The sequence below is a fragment of the Leptonychotes weddellii genome, chromosome 1 (assembly GCF_054177405.1).
Source record: "Leptonychotes weddellii isolate Sample4059 chromosome 1, ASM5417740v2, whole genome shotgun sequence".
In the NCBI taxonomy this organism is placed as follows: Eukaryota; Metazoa; Chordata; class Mammalia; order Carnivora; family Phocidae; genus Leptonychotes; species Leptonychotes weddellii.
The window spans coordinates 72,951,356-72,964,228 of record NC_138369.1 but is presented as its reverse complement, the minus strand read 5'-3'; the positions used below and the strand labels follow the sequence as shown (position 1 = coordinate 72,964,228).

The window sequence follows — 12,873 nt, the reverse complement described above, 5'->3', positions numbered from 1 at the left end:
AATGCTATATTATTTTTTCAACATTACAAATATTTTTGAATACACAGAAAAGGTGAAAGAATTTTACAGTGAACATCCACCTAGAATCTTCAATTACATTTTTGTATACTTGCTTTATAATATCATTTCACCCATCCTTCTTCTAACAATAAATTTTATTATTTTAATTGTCTGAATTATTTGTTACAATTCCCAATCCCCTTCTACAAATGGACAGCTACTGAAGTTTTTATGTATTTAAAACTGTTATCTTACCTTTATTACTTTCAGTTCAAGAAATGTTTGGCTATACATGCTTTGAATGTTTTTCATTTCTCTATTTTTTCTATCAAGTATAAAGACACAAACTCTTCAGAAGAAGGGAACTCACCTGCTTCTCTTCTGAGAAAAAAATACTGAGATATTTTCTTAGGCTATAAGAGAAATTGAAAAAATAGCCCATAGAAAAACAAGTTCTTGGCAGGGGGGGGAAAAACCTGCACTCCCTGATAAACGAGTAGATTTATTCAATCAAGAAACTGGATATACGAGTGGCTCAGAAACTCTACTTTGCAGAAAAGTTACACTACTAAAATTAAATTATTATATCTTTATACTTTTAGATGGTATTTGTGGTTGTGATTCTACGATATATACATATAATTGTCATCTTCTGTTAAATTTTATTCCCAATTCACATAATAGGATTTCAAAGTATCAGAATTTCCTGGAGTTTGTCTATTAATCTTAAACTAATATACCACTTCATCATCACAATTCCCTCTTAACTCCCTCACTCAGTACAAGTGCTTTCAAACTCATTGAAACATCTAGTTCTTTGACTTCATTTAATTTCAATCCCTTATTCCCCTTCTAGTTTCACTTCCTTCCCAATCAATCCTAGATTATATGAGCTATTACTATCTCAACTCATGTCTTACCAATATATTGTCCTTGTTCTGCATCTATCAGCTGTTATCTTTTCCTGAAATCTTTCAAAGACTTGCTCAATTTCAGTCAGTTACAGTTTAGCACTTAGAGTACAGTAATTTTTACTCTAATCCATGCAGTGTTTTCAAATAGGTATAATTAAAAACTAACTTAGAATTACTGTATCTATGCATCTATAGAAACATCCACACAAACATTTTAAAATATATATATTCTTTAATTCATCTCAATCTTAAAAACAGGTCTGGCTCTTTATTCTTTAATTTGCCTTTAAAAAAAAAAAAATCGCATTTGTTCCTTCACATTATATCAGCAGACCATTCCTGCTGGTCACCACATGCCATATATGGCTGAACCCCTATAGTAGACACAATTGAGGTCCACACTGGGAATATTCTACCCAGAAGAGTCTTAAACACTAAAACAAACAACAACAAAAACCAAAACTATTTAAACATGGAGGAAGAAGGGATATTCCATGTTTCTCAGACTTAATATACTCCATTAAAAATTTCACATTAAAATTTCTGAATTATATATGTCACTCAAAGCAGCTTTCCCACTCAGAAATAAAAGCCTCCCTTTTGGGAAATAGTTCACAAATTAACATTTTTATCTGAATTTTAGTGTGACACAATGGTGTCACACCACCTACCCACAGCACTTTCAGCAGAAGGCATTCATTCTGCCTCTGTCAACATTCCTAAAGGCACTTCCAGACAAACATCAAGGTAGGAAAGGGATGGCTAGAGAGAGGGACTGTAAGCAATAATCCTCCTGGCTACAAATTACCAGTAAGTTTATCCCTACTATGGGAGGATTCCTTCTTTATGCCATGAGAACACAGGAAAGAAAAAAAGCTTTTCCTGCAAATTCTACAGTCAATTCAGAATCTACTTTAGAGGGTAGTATGTACCAACAAAGTATGAATATAAATGAGAAAAAGAATGGACTAGAGGAAAAAGATAATAATTCAAATTCTCTGAAAATAAAAGCAAATTTTAGACAAAATGTGCAATAAATATCAACATTACTGTACTTCAATTCTATTTAAAAAAGGACATACATTTAGAAATTAAATTCCTGGCTTTAAAAACATGATAAATAAGCAAATGCTTTAGGTTAATATATTTTTCCCATCAAGCACTTTATATAAGAAAATTTTCTTCAAAGCTCCATTACTAACAAATTCCAAAGTGTTCACTCACTAAAAATAGAACTCTTTATATTTTATTTTGATACTTTTAGCCATGTCATAAATTACATATTTTTTAGATTTTACCAATCTATCCTCCTAGAATTTTTATATTTTGGTGAAGAAAAAAGGAAGCCTGTATGTGTTTAAAACTGCATGACTTTAAAATTGTTCTTTACAACAACTACATCTCAATCTTAAAAAAAAACAACAAAAAAAAAAACGGGAATGAGGAGGAAGAGGTTTTAAAGGCAGGAAGGAAATAAAAATGGACGAGGATTGAGGCAGTATGCCCTAGATTTCAGGTAATTTTTGAGGACTGGATAATTTTAATCTAAAAAGTCTCAATTCAATGGTAAATATGTATTTTTTTAAATAGCACACTTTACCTTAGAGAATCTTTATGGTGGCATTTTTTAAATAAGCAAGAACAACAGAAAAAAAAAAAAGTCTCTCCTTATGTTGCATTTATTCAATTTGTGGGCTCCTACTGCAGGTGGTCCTTCAGACAATATCATAAAAGATGTCTAAAACAAAATGGGTAAGTATGACCATTTATTTAAAATTCAGGCAGTTTTTCAAAACTCTATTTCTATTCATAGTGTCCAATTATCTACAAGATATATACAGGCTGCAGTACAAGCTATTATGATTGATTGATTTTTTTTTTTAAACAAAAATACTAGCACATATATACACAAAATGAATCTTCTCTCCCCGCAAAGTATCCGTTTTGGGCAGCTATACATCAATTCCACTGAAGAAAACTCAAAAAGAGGCATTCCTAAAATACTTTGATTAATGGATTATGTATACATCTTCCCAAGGGAACTACTTCAAAGGAAATAGCACACATTTGAATAAATAGGCTCTGATATATTTGTTAAAAAATTCGCCTCACTAATTTATTGTCACATGTAATATAGAAAACAAAACTGTAAAAGACATAAGGTTCTCTGAACAAATAAATTTTCATTTGAAATTTACACATTCAAAATAAATCTTTCCTTGCTACCCAAGAGTAAGAAAATGGAAAGTGGTAAGTGATAAGAAGTTAAGTATTATAAAGCCAAGTAAGGATGAAAGGCCATTATACTCACTACCTTTTGAGAATTAAGTGACTATTGAGGAAAAAGAAAAATACCTTCAAATCTACAGCAAGCATTCTAGAACAAATAGCAGGAAATTCACTAAGGGTAGTTTCTGAAGTCTGCACATACAAATTTCTCACATTTTACGAAGTTTTACTTCATCTTTTACTTTTAGTTGTAGCATATGCAGAAGTGGTTCCAACTAATAACCAGTAATTCATTAAAAATGTAACTCATCTTGAAATACTACTACTAGAAAAGCAAACTAATGTCAGTTACAGTTTAGCACTTAGAGTACAGTAATTTTTACTCTAATCCATGCAGTTTTCAAATAGGTATAATTAAAAACTAACTTAGAATTACTGTATCTATGCATCTATAGAAACATCCACACAAACATTTGAAAATATATATATTCTTTAATTCATCTCAATCTTAAACTCTTACCAAAGTAGATTTTATTAAAAAAAAAATTTTTATGCAAGGCAGTTAATTTTACCTTCTTCTGTTTGTTACAGAAATGGTACAAAACAAATACTTTGACCACAAACCCTGGGTATTCCATGCCTTCAATCAAACTACTGTAATTAATATGAAATTCTAAATACAGAATATAATGCCACATAAATAGTATAACAGCCAAGTCCTGTCTGAGAAGCCATATGTTTTTTCCCATTGTTCAAAAAAGGGAGATGACTTTCCGTCACTTATGTTTCTGATTAGCAAGGTGATTTATGCCACAATCACTAAAAATGCCAGCAAGTGAATGAGAAAATGCATAGTGACTGCACCAGATGTGCACAATAAACAGGAATCCCATTGTAATCTCTGGTACTTAGTTTATATGAAGGTAATGTAGGAAACACTCTTGGATATGGCAAAGTCACTCTTTTTTTACATTTGACTATAAATGATATGAAATAAATTGTGTGTTTTATACTTTATGGCATGCATACATTGATAAATTAGGTACCGTTTTGTATCCCGACTTATCTACAAGACAAACCTGGCTAAGATCATGGGGATTAATTGCTTCAGAAGTGTGAAATGCAGTTTTCCATTCTTTTCTGCACACTCAGTGAAGAAACAATGATTAATCACTGTTTAACTATTCTCTGGAGGATCTACAAGATTGCCAAAGCAGGACTTATCCTCATAAATCCAAAAAAATACAGGTTTAGATTTGTTGCCAACAACTGAAAGAACATGAACTTAAACTCATTTGTTATCAGATTAAAATAATGTCAAGGTTTTAGAACCCCACTGGTACACAATTCACTTTCAATCGGTAACTACAATAGGAAATTAGATTAACACATAAGATATAACAAAAGCACATGTATTTTATAAAAGTAATAATGAAAGTATTTTTTTAATTATAAAATATCATCAGTTTAATAATGTCAACCAACATAGTATTGAACTTGAGCTGATAATCTCCCTTAAATACTTCATTTGCTCTGTGCTATTTATAAAAAATAAAATACATGCTATCAGATGAAAAACACTTTTAAATGGTTATTTCATACGGAAAATGGCTACCTATTTCCAGAAATTTTATTCCAGACAGCTACAGCTGAATGACAATTATGTGGATAAAATTATTTAGTTCCAATAGAACATAAATATACTTATGTCTTTATAAGACTGTAAATGTAAAACTCCAAACTTTAAGCCTATACTAAAAATGATCCAAAGATAAGTAACATTTTGAACAGAAGTACATAAAAAGAGAGGTTTCAAATACATTCCAAGTAATTTAGGCTTTCAAAATATCCAGCCAATATTTCACTACATGATGAAAAAATTAAGTAACTGTTGAGGCAAAATTAGTTCATGTCATTTATAAAATTATGAACACATTTCTAATAACTAAAACCTTATTTTGCCTCAACAATAAATAAAATGTTAGTTTCATAATGGTCCAGTAATTACAAATTAAAGTTTTCTTTAAAATCCTCTTTAAATGAGTCAGCTGTTCACAAACTACAAAGTATTCCTAAATGGGAATACCTAAAGTAAAAACTTCAAATTTCTATGTAAAGTAGAAATACAGTCACCTCTCAATTATAAAGGATCTGCTGTCTATTTGTCTGATTATGTGTTCATATAACTTCTCCCTTCCAATTCATGATGCTTCTTTCAGGTCTTCTAGGTACCAGAAAAGACTAGCAGAACTGCAAGGAAGTAGAGCTGAAACTGTTGGTGAATTTCACTGTCCATTAAATCTTTGTAAAAGTGAGGAAGACGAAGAGAATGTGAAACAGTTTCTGTATTTTCCACACTTCAGTTTTATCTAGAATTGGATGTTTCTTCACTATTGAAAGGTGAGAGTTATGTACAGTGCATGTATATTGAAAACCTAAAAAAATTCACAATAAACTTAGCAAAAAAGAAAAAAGAAAATTGTTCCTTACATCATCCAATTTAAAAAGAAAGACATCTTAAAATGATATATTTATTTAAGTTAGCTGAGTACCTGCCATAGAGTAAACAGTTAATAAATATCTGTTGATCAAATGAATAGATGAATTCAGATTGGTTCTACTCTCAAAGTTGATGACATTTTAGAGTCTATTAACAGAGAATTACCTTTGACCTCCCCAACATTCCCAAGTATCCTCTCCACTTAAAATTTTTTAATTCAATGAATAGGATTTAAGAACCATCTTTATGTGTTACTCAAAATATGCCACTAGCATAAAACCGCACAGAGATAATGGTTCATCTTGTTTAACTTAGAAAAACTATTAGGATGGAATTAGAGGTTTGAGGATGGACATCAATATTAGCTTGCAAAGGAACACAAGTGTGTCAGAATGAGATAGCTGGGATTTTTGCATAAAATTTTGTGCTTGTAAAGGGAAAGTCACTGCAAATGGTTTACGTCAGTAACCTAAACACAGAAACCAAGTCCCAGGTGACAAAATGGCAACCCACTGGACAAATGTATATATGAAGCCCAGGGAAGGAGATACATTAAATGATGTTAAATGATAAAGTTATATAACAGGGAATCAACTAAGAATATGATGAAGGAGTGGTCTATGACACATTAAACTGTTCACCTATGAAAAGAAGAATTCCCTGAAGTATCTTCTCAGAGTCAACCCATGAAGTACTGGTAGCCTTACCACAAAATAACAGATACATTTCCCATGTTAGACAATGATGTGATGTGGGTACATACCAAAAGAAAATGAGAGAACTTTTATTCTTGCCTAAAAGGTAAGGCAATAAGCTACAACCGACATTTAGAGGTAATCAAAATAAAGTTTCAAGAAGCACAAGTCATCTTATTTCTATTACATCCATAAATAGTAGGCTCCCAAAGACAGAGTACTAAGTAAATTGCTAGTATACCAAATATCCTGACTCTCAGTAGATGCGTCCTAAGTGCACAAGTGGACTTACGAATATATAGGTGATATTACTCAAAATGTTTTCCAGCCCAGTGATCAAGGAACCTGTGCCAGGTTTTAGGGAAAGGTAGGGTCTGTAGCACCTACGTTCTATGGGGAATCATAAGCACAAGGCCGCTCAGTTTTTTGATTTTAGAATTGCTCCTGTCCCACCTGTTATCCTTACTAAATTAAGCTCAACAGTATTTGAGCACAGTGAACAAGACGCTTAAATCATGTCACAAGACACCATGAGCAATATCTATAGCCAGAAGGGGAGTTTCATCACCACAGAGACCTGGGAACTTTGTAAAGAATAGGTAGGAAGAACATTATGCAACTCAGAAACACATGTAGTGATCCCAGAAGTCATACTATACCAGAAAGAAAACACTAAAATGATGCTATTACTGTATCCCATATTCATCGACTATACTCCTAGGCTGCAGTAACTAGGAGAAATATGAGTCATAAGGAACACAACAGACCCTTGGCATTCATGGATTTTTACATTCATGGTTTCACCCTTGGTTCAAACAATCTAGGACATGAAGCAATTTATCACTTTTCTGATAAGTGCATTTGAACCATAAGCTCCCTAAGACTAGTATGAGAAAGGAGTCAATGGCTCTGCTTCTGATTTTAATGTAGCTTGATGGCTCTCAAGGACATACTATAGAAATATTTACATAAATATCAAGTTTCAAAAACTTCAAGATGTGTATCACTCATAAATGCCTGTTGTAGGTCTTAATTCCATTAACAACAAAAAATTTTTTAACACAAAATTCCTAAACTGGAAACCACCACTCATTTACAGTGCTAACACAAAAAGCACAAAGGGGTGAATTAACAGAATAAAACAATCCTAAAGAAGTGGGAAGCAACTATTCATCATGATGCTTCTTGTATGCCACACACCCTAAAAGTAGTACAAAGCTTGACTGAAGATTTTTAAACATGGATCTGTGCATGTATCTCTGCCTTCCTTTCTATTATTAAGGATAGACCAACTATGCTCTTAACTAAGCCCAACCTCTCTCTCCACTTGTACATACTGCTTCAGCCATTCTCCATTTTCTTGTATCATCAGTTATTCCTCTTCACTGAAGAAATCTTAATACTGATTGATGTATACTACTTCTCCTCTACTTTAAAAAAAAAAAAAAATCCTTTGTTTCTCCTTCCACTCTCCCTTAAACCCACTCCAGTCAGATTTTGTTCTTTACTAAAACTACTCTTTTCAAAGTCACCAATGATTTCTCATTGCTAAATCCAACAGTCAATTCACAATTCATCCATAACTTCACCTTTCAGCAGCATGTCACAGATGATCATTCTTCTTCCTTGAAATATTTACACCATTTAGGTTCATTAGCTTTCAGATTTTCTGAAAGCCAAATTCCTCTTACCTCACTGGGTTTTCGGTCCCTGGCCTTCTCTACTACTTCTACTTTCCCTAACCCTGTTACTTAGAGTACTCCAAAGCTAGGACCTTCAATTGCCTCTAGCTATATTTACTGGATTACATCAATATTACCCCTTTAAAAATACCATCTACAACTGATGATTTCCATAGTTTATCTCCTTTATCTCAGACCTCTCACCTTAACTCTGGACCAGTGTATCTGTCTCCTTGACCTTTTCCACTTGGTAACATCTCTAACTCAGCATGTTCAAAACCAAATTCCTAGCCTTCTCCCCGTCATGTACACCTTGCATAATCTTCCCCTTCTTTATCAAATGAAACTCTATCTTTCCTATTATTCAGAACAAAACATTACTAGAGTCATTCTTAACTCCTCTCTCTCTCTCATAATTCAAATCTAATCCATCAGCAAATCCTGGTCAAGCCACAATCATCTCTCATCTCTAACCTTCTATATGATCCCTCTGCTTCTGCCCTTGCTCCCTTAAAATCAATTTTAATTGATTTTAAATTAACTATAATTCTTTTAAACTATAAACAAGATGATACTCACCAATGGCTCCCCATATCATTCAAAATAAAAGCTAAACACATATCTTAAAAGACCTAGATTCCCAGTCACCTCTGTAATTTAATCCTACTATTCTCCCCTCACTTTGCTGTAGCCACACTGAACGCTCTTGTTCCTGAACACATCAGCAGTATTCTAACATCAGGGCCTTTGCACCTCTTGTTCCCTCTGCTTGAGATGCTCACTCCTCACCTCTGTCAGGTTTTTACTAGAATGTTACCTTTTCTGAGAGACTTTCCCTGACCACCCTATTTAAAATTTCCATCCCTCTCACTGTACTCTGAACTCTCTATCCTCTAGTCACTGCTTTATTTGCCTTCATAGCACAACCATCTAACCTACTATATATTTAATGTATTTATTTATCTTGCTGCTTGTAGACTTTGCTACCTTAAAACTGAAGCTTAATGAAGTTAAGAATTTCTATTTTGTTTTCACTGTGATATAACATAGAACATTTTTCAGTGAGACTAGCTTCAAATTTCTTAAAAGGAATAAGGGATGGTAGAAAAAAACTAAGCAAAAGATTCAAAGTTTTGAGAAAAATTATTTTAAATCTAGAAATATATACCCAGCTAAATGATCAATCAACTGTGAGAATAAAAGAAAAACATTTTCTAAAAAAAAAAAAAAGCTCTAATATGTACAACTCAGAAAATACAACTTTCACCATTTAGCCTTCTGAAAATTTATTTAAAGAAACCTAAGAATAAAGATGACAATGAGATCCAAGCAACACTGGAACTAATCCAGTAATATAACTAAAAGAAATCTGGGAATGACACTTCAGCAAAAGGCCAAGGAAGCTCTGGTTCACTGGTTTATACTAAAACAGGACGTCCAGGATAAGTGAGGTATTTCTTCAAAAAGAATGTAGATAACCTTACAAAAATGTTATCTTATGATGAAGGAACCTGGAAGTACAATTGTAGTGTGCTATCCATAATAATAGAGACATAGTTTTCCAATGAGAATTAAACAAAAAGAATGGTAACTTAAAACTGTGGCCAAAAACACAGAACTACACATACACACACACACACAAAAAAACATGGTAGAAATATGAAATAAAATACAGTAATGATTTTGAGAAAATGAAGAAAAGTAAGAAATCTTTTATTCTGGAAAACAATGTCCATGTATCAGTTAATGCTGGAAGGAAAACAGAATTAAGTGATACTCCGAATTGATATATAATTGCTATATAAGAAATACTAGATATAATCATTTCTCTATGATATTACTTGGCTCTAAGGCATTCACAATGATCTTAAAATCATAATGATCATTCTGATTATCGTAAAAAAAGGGAAAATAACAAGTATTGGCAAGATGTGAAAAAAACTGAACCCACATACATTGCTTGTGGGAATATCAAATGCTGAGGCTACTGTGGTAAACAAGTGAGTAGTTCCTCAAAAATTTAAAAGAATTATAATATGACACAGCAATTTCACTCCTGGTATATATCTAAAGAACCTGAAAACAAGTACTCAAATAAATATATATAAATATGAATTCACAGAAGCACTATTCATAATATCCAAAAGGTGAAAGCAAACCGAAAGTTTATATATATGATGGAGTATTATTTGAATGTGAAAAGTAATGAAGTACTCATACACGCTACAACATAGATGAACCTTGAAAACATTACACCAAGTGAAAGAAGCCAGACTTAAAGCTCATACAACACTGTAGGATTCCATTTACATGACATATTCAGAATAAATTCAGAGACAGAATGCAGGTTGGCACATACCAGGGATTGGGGAAAGGGCAGAAGGAGGAGAAACTGTTAAAAGGGTAAGGTGTTTTACTTTGGAGTGATGGAAACGTGTGGAACTTCAGAGAGGTGGAGGTTGCACACCACTGTGAATGTGCTAAATTCTATTGTGTACTACATTTTATGTTATGTGAATTTTACCTCAAGAAATGATTTAAGAAAATTATTTTAAAATAAAAAGATACATTGCTTTTAGAGGAGTCTTTCCCTATTTTCTTATTATCAAAGTATTTAAAGATTTCCATAGTCTTCTTTAATATTGGAAGGCTCTTAGGAACAAATATTTTTGGTTTTGAAAAAATATTTATCTAAAGTTCACTTATTTAAGTTCCATTTCAGTTTTGTTATTTCCTCTCTTAAGTTCAAGTAAAATAAAAAAAAAAAGTTGTATTTTTAAAATGTTAGATCAGTACATCTCCATATTATAGGAGTTGGAATTTTTTTTGGTTTCTTTTTTTATATTTTTAAGTTTTGTTCAGCTGTATTTAGGTATAACTGACCTCAATATAATGTAATAAAACTGTAAGATATTCAAAGTGTACACAATATGATGTACATATACATTGTAAAATGATTAACTGATAAATTAACTGGATTAATGGAATTAACACATCCATCAACTGCACATACTTTTTTTTTTTTTAGTGAGAACATTACATTTCTAATTTCTTGGCAAATTTCACTTCTGTAATACAGTGATATCAACTAGTCACTATGCTATACATTAGATCTTCATCTTATAGCTAAAAGTTTGTACCTCTTTACCAACCTATCCCTATTTTCTTCACCAACCCCCCCCAAGCCCATGGCAACTACTTTTGTTTTTGTTTCTATGGTTTGACTTTTTTTCCCTTATTTTATAAACTCTACATGTAAGTGATACTAGGCAGTATTTGTCTTTCTCTGTCTGCCTTATTTCACTGGGCATAATGCACTCAAGGTCCACCTATATAGTCACAAATGGCTGGAATGCCTTCTTTCTCATGTCTGAATAATACTCCATTGTATATATGAATACTCTATTGTGTGTGTGTGTATACATATATACACACACCACATCTTCTTTATCCATTCATCTACTAGTAGACACTTAAGTTGTTTCCAAATCTTGGCTACTGTAAATAATATTGCAATGAACACATAAGGGCAGATATCACGTCAATACTCTACTGGATATATACCCAGAAGTCAAACTGCTGGCTCTTAAGTAGTTCTATTTGTAATTTCTGGAGGAACTCTATACTGTTTTCATAGTGGCTACACCAATCTACATTCCCACCAACAGTGAACAAGGGCTCCCTTTTCTCTATATCCTCAGCAATACTTGTTATCTTTTTGATCACATTTTAAGAGGTGTGAGGTGAGATTTTACTGTGGTTTGGATTTGCATTTCCCCGATGATTAGTGATGCTGGGCACCTTTTAATGTAGCTCTTGGCTATTTGTGTGTCTTCTTTAGAAAAACGTCTATTCAGTTATTCTGCCTATTTTTTAATCAAATTGGTTGTGTTTTTTGCCATTGAGTTGTGAGAGTTCTCTGTGTATTTTGAATATTAACCCCTTATATGATATATAATTTGCAAATATTTCCCCTTATTTGGTAGGTTGTCTTCTCATTTTTGTTGATAGTTTCTTTTGCTGCTCAGTAGCCTTTTAGTTCAATGTACTCTTTCTTTTTTTTTTAAGATTTTATTTATTTGACAGAGAGAGAGAGACAGTGAGAGAGGGAACACAAGCAGGGAGAGTGGGAGAGGGAGAAGCAGGCTTCCCACGGAGCAGGGAGCCCGATGTGGAGCTTGATCCCAGGACCCCAGGATCATGACCTGAGCCAAAGGCAGACCTTAACGACTGAGCCACCCAAGCGCCCCTCAATGTACTCTTACTTGATTTTTCCTTTTCTTCCCTTTGCTTTTGGTGTCAAATTCAAATAATTATCACCAGGACCAATTTCAAGCAGCTTACCCTTGTTTGCCTCTAGATTTTTAAGTCTTTAGTCCATTTAAAGTTGATTTTTCTATATGGTATAAGATAGGGATCCAATTTCTCACAACATTACTAAAGAGACTATCCTTTCCCAGTGTCTATTCTTGGCTCCTCTGTCAAAAATTAATTGACTATATATGTGTGGGTTTATTTCTGGGCTCTCTATTCTGTCCCATTAATCTATGTGTCTGTTTTTATGCCAATACCATACTGTTGAGATTCCTAAAGCTTTGTGATATAATTTTAAATTCAGAAGTGTAATGCCTTCAGCTTTGTTCTTTCTCAAGGTTGTTTTGACTATTTCGGGTCTTTTGTGGTTCCATACAAATTTTAGGATTGTATGTTCGATTTCTAAGAAAAATGCCAGTGGACTTTTGATAGAGATTTAATTGAATCTGTAGATAGCTCTGAGTGGTATGGATATTTTAACATATTAATTCTTCCAAGCCATGAGCACAGAGTATCTATCCATTTATTTGTGCCTTCTT

At 32.9% G+C, this 12,873-nt stretch overlaps 1 protein-coding gene across 9 annotated transcripts in view; it reads right to left on the bottom strand.

Annotated features, from left to right (window-relative positions):
• TBC1D5 (TBC1 domain family member 5) overlaps window positions 1–12,873 on the bottom strand; it is a 528,942-nt gene that overhangs the window by 370,678 nt on the left and 145,391 nt on the right. The window contains exon 4 of one of the 9 annotated variants that reach the window (XM_081826016.1): window positions 371–413. The exons of the other annotated variants lie outside the window; for them this stretch is intronic. The gene's annotated coding sequence lies outside the window, so the exon portion shown is untranslated. The remainder of the gene's footprint in view (window positions 1–370; window positions 414–12,873) is intronic. 9 annotated transcript variants of the gene reach the window in all.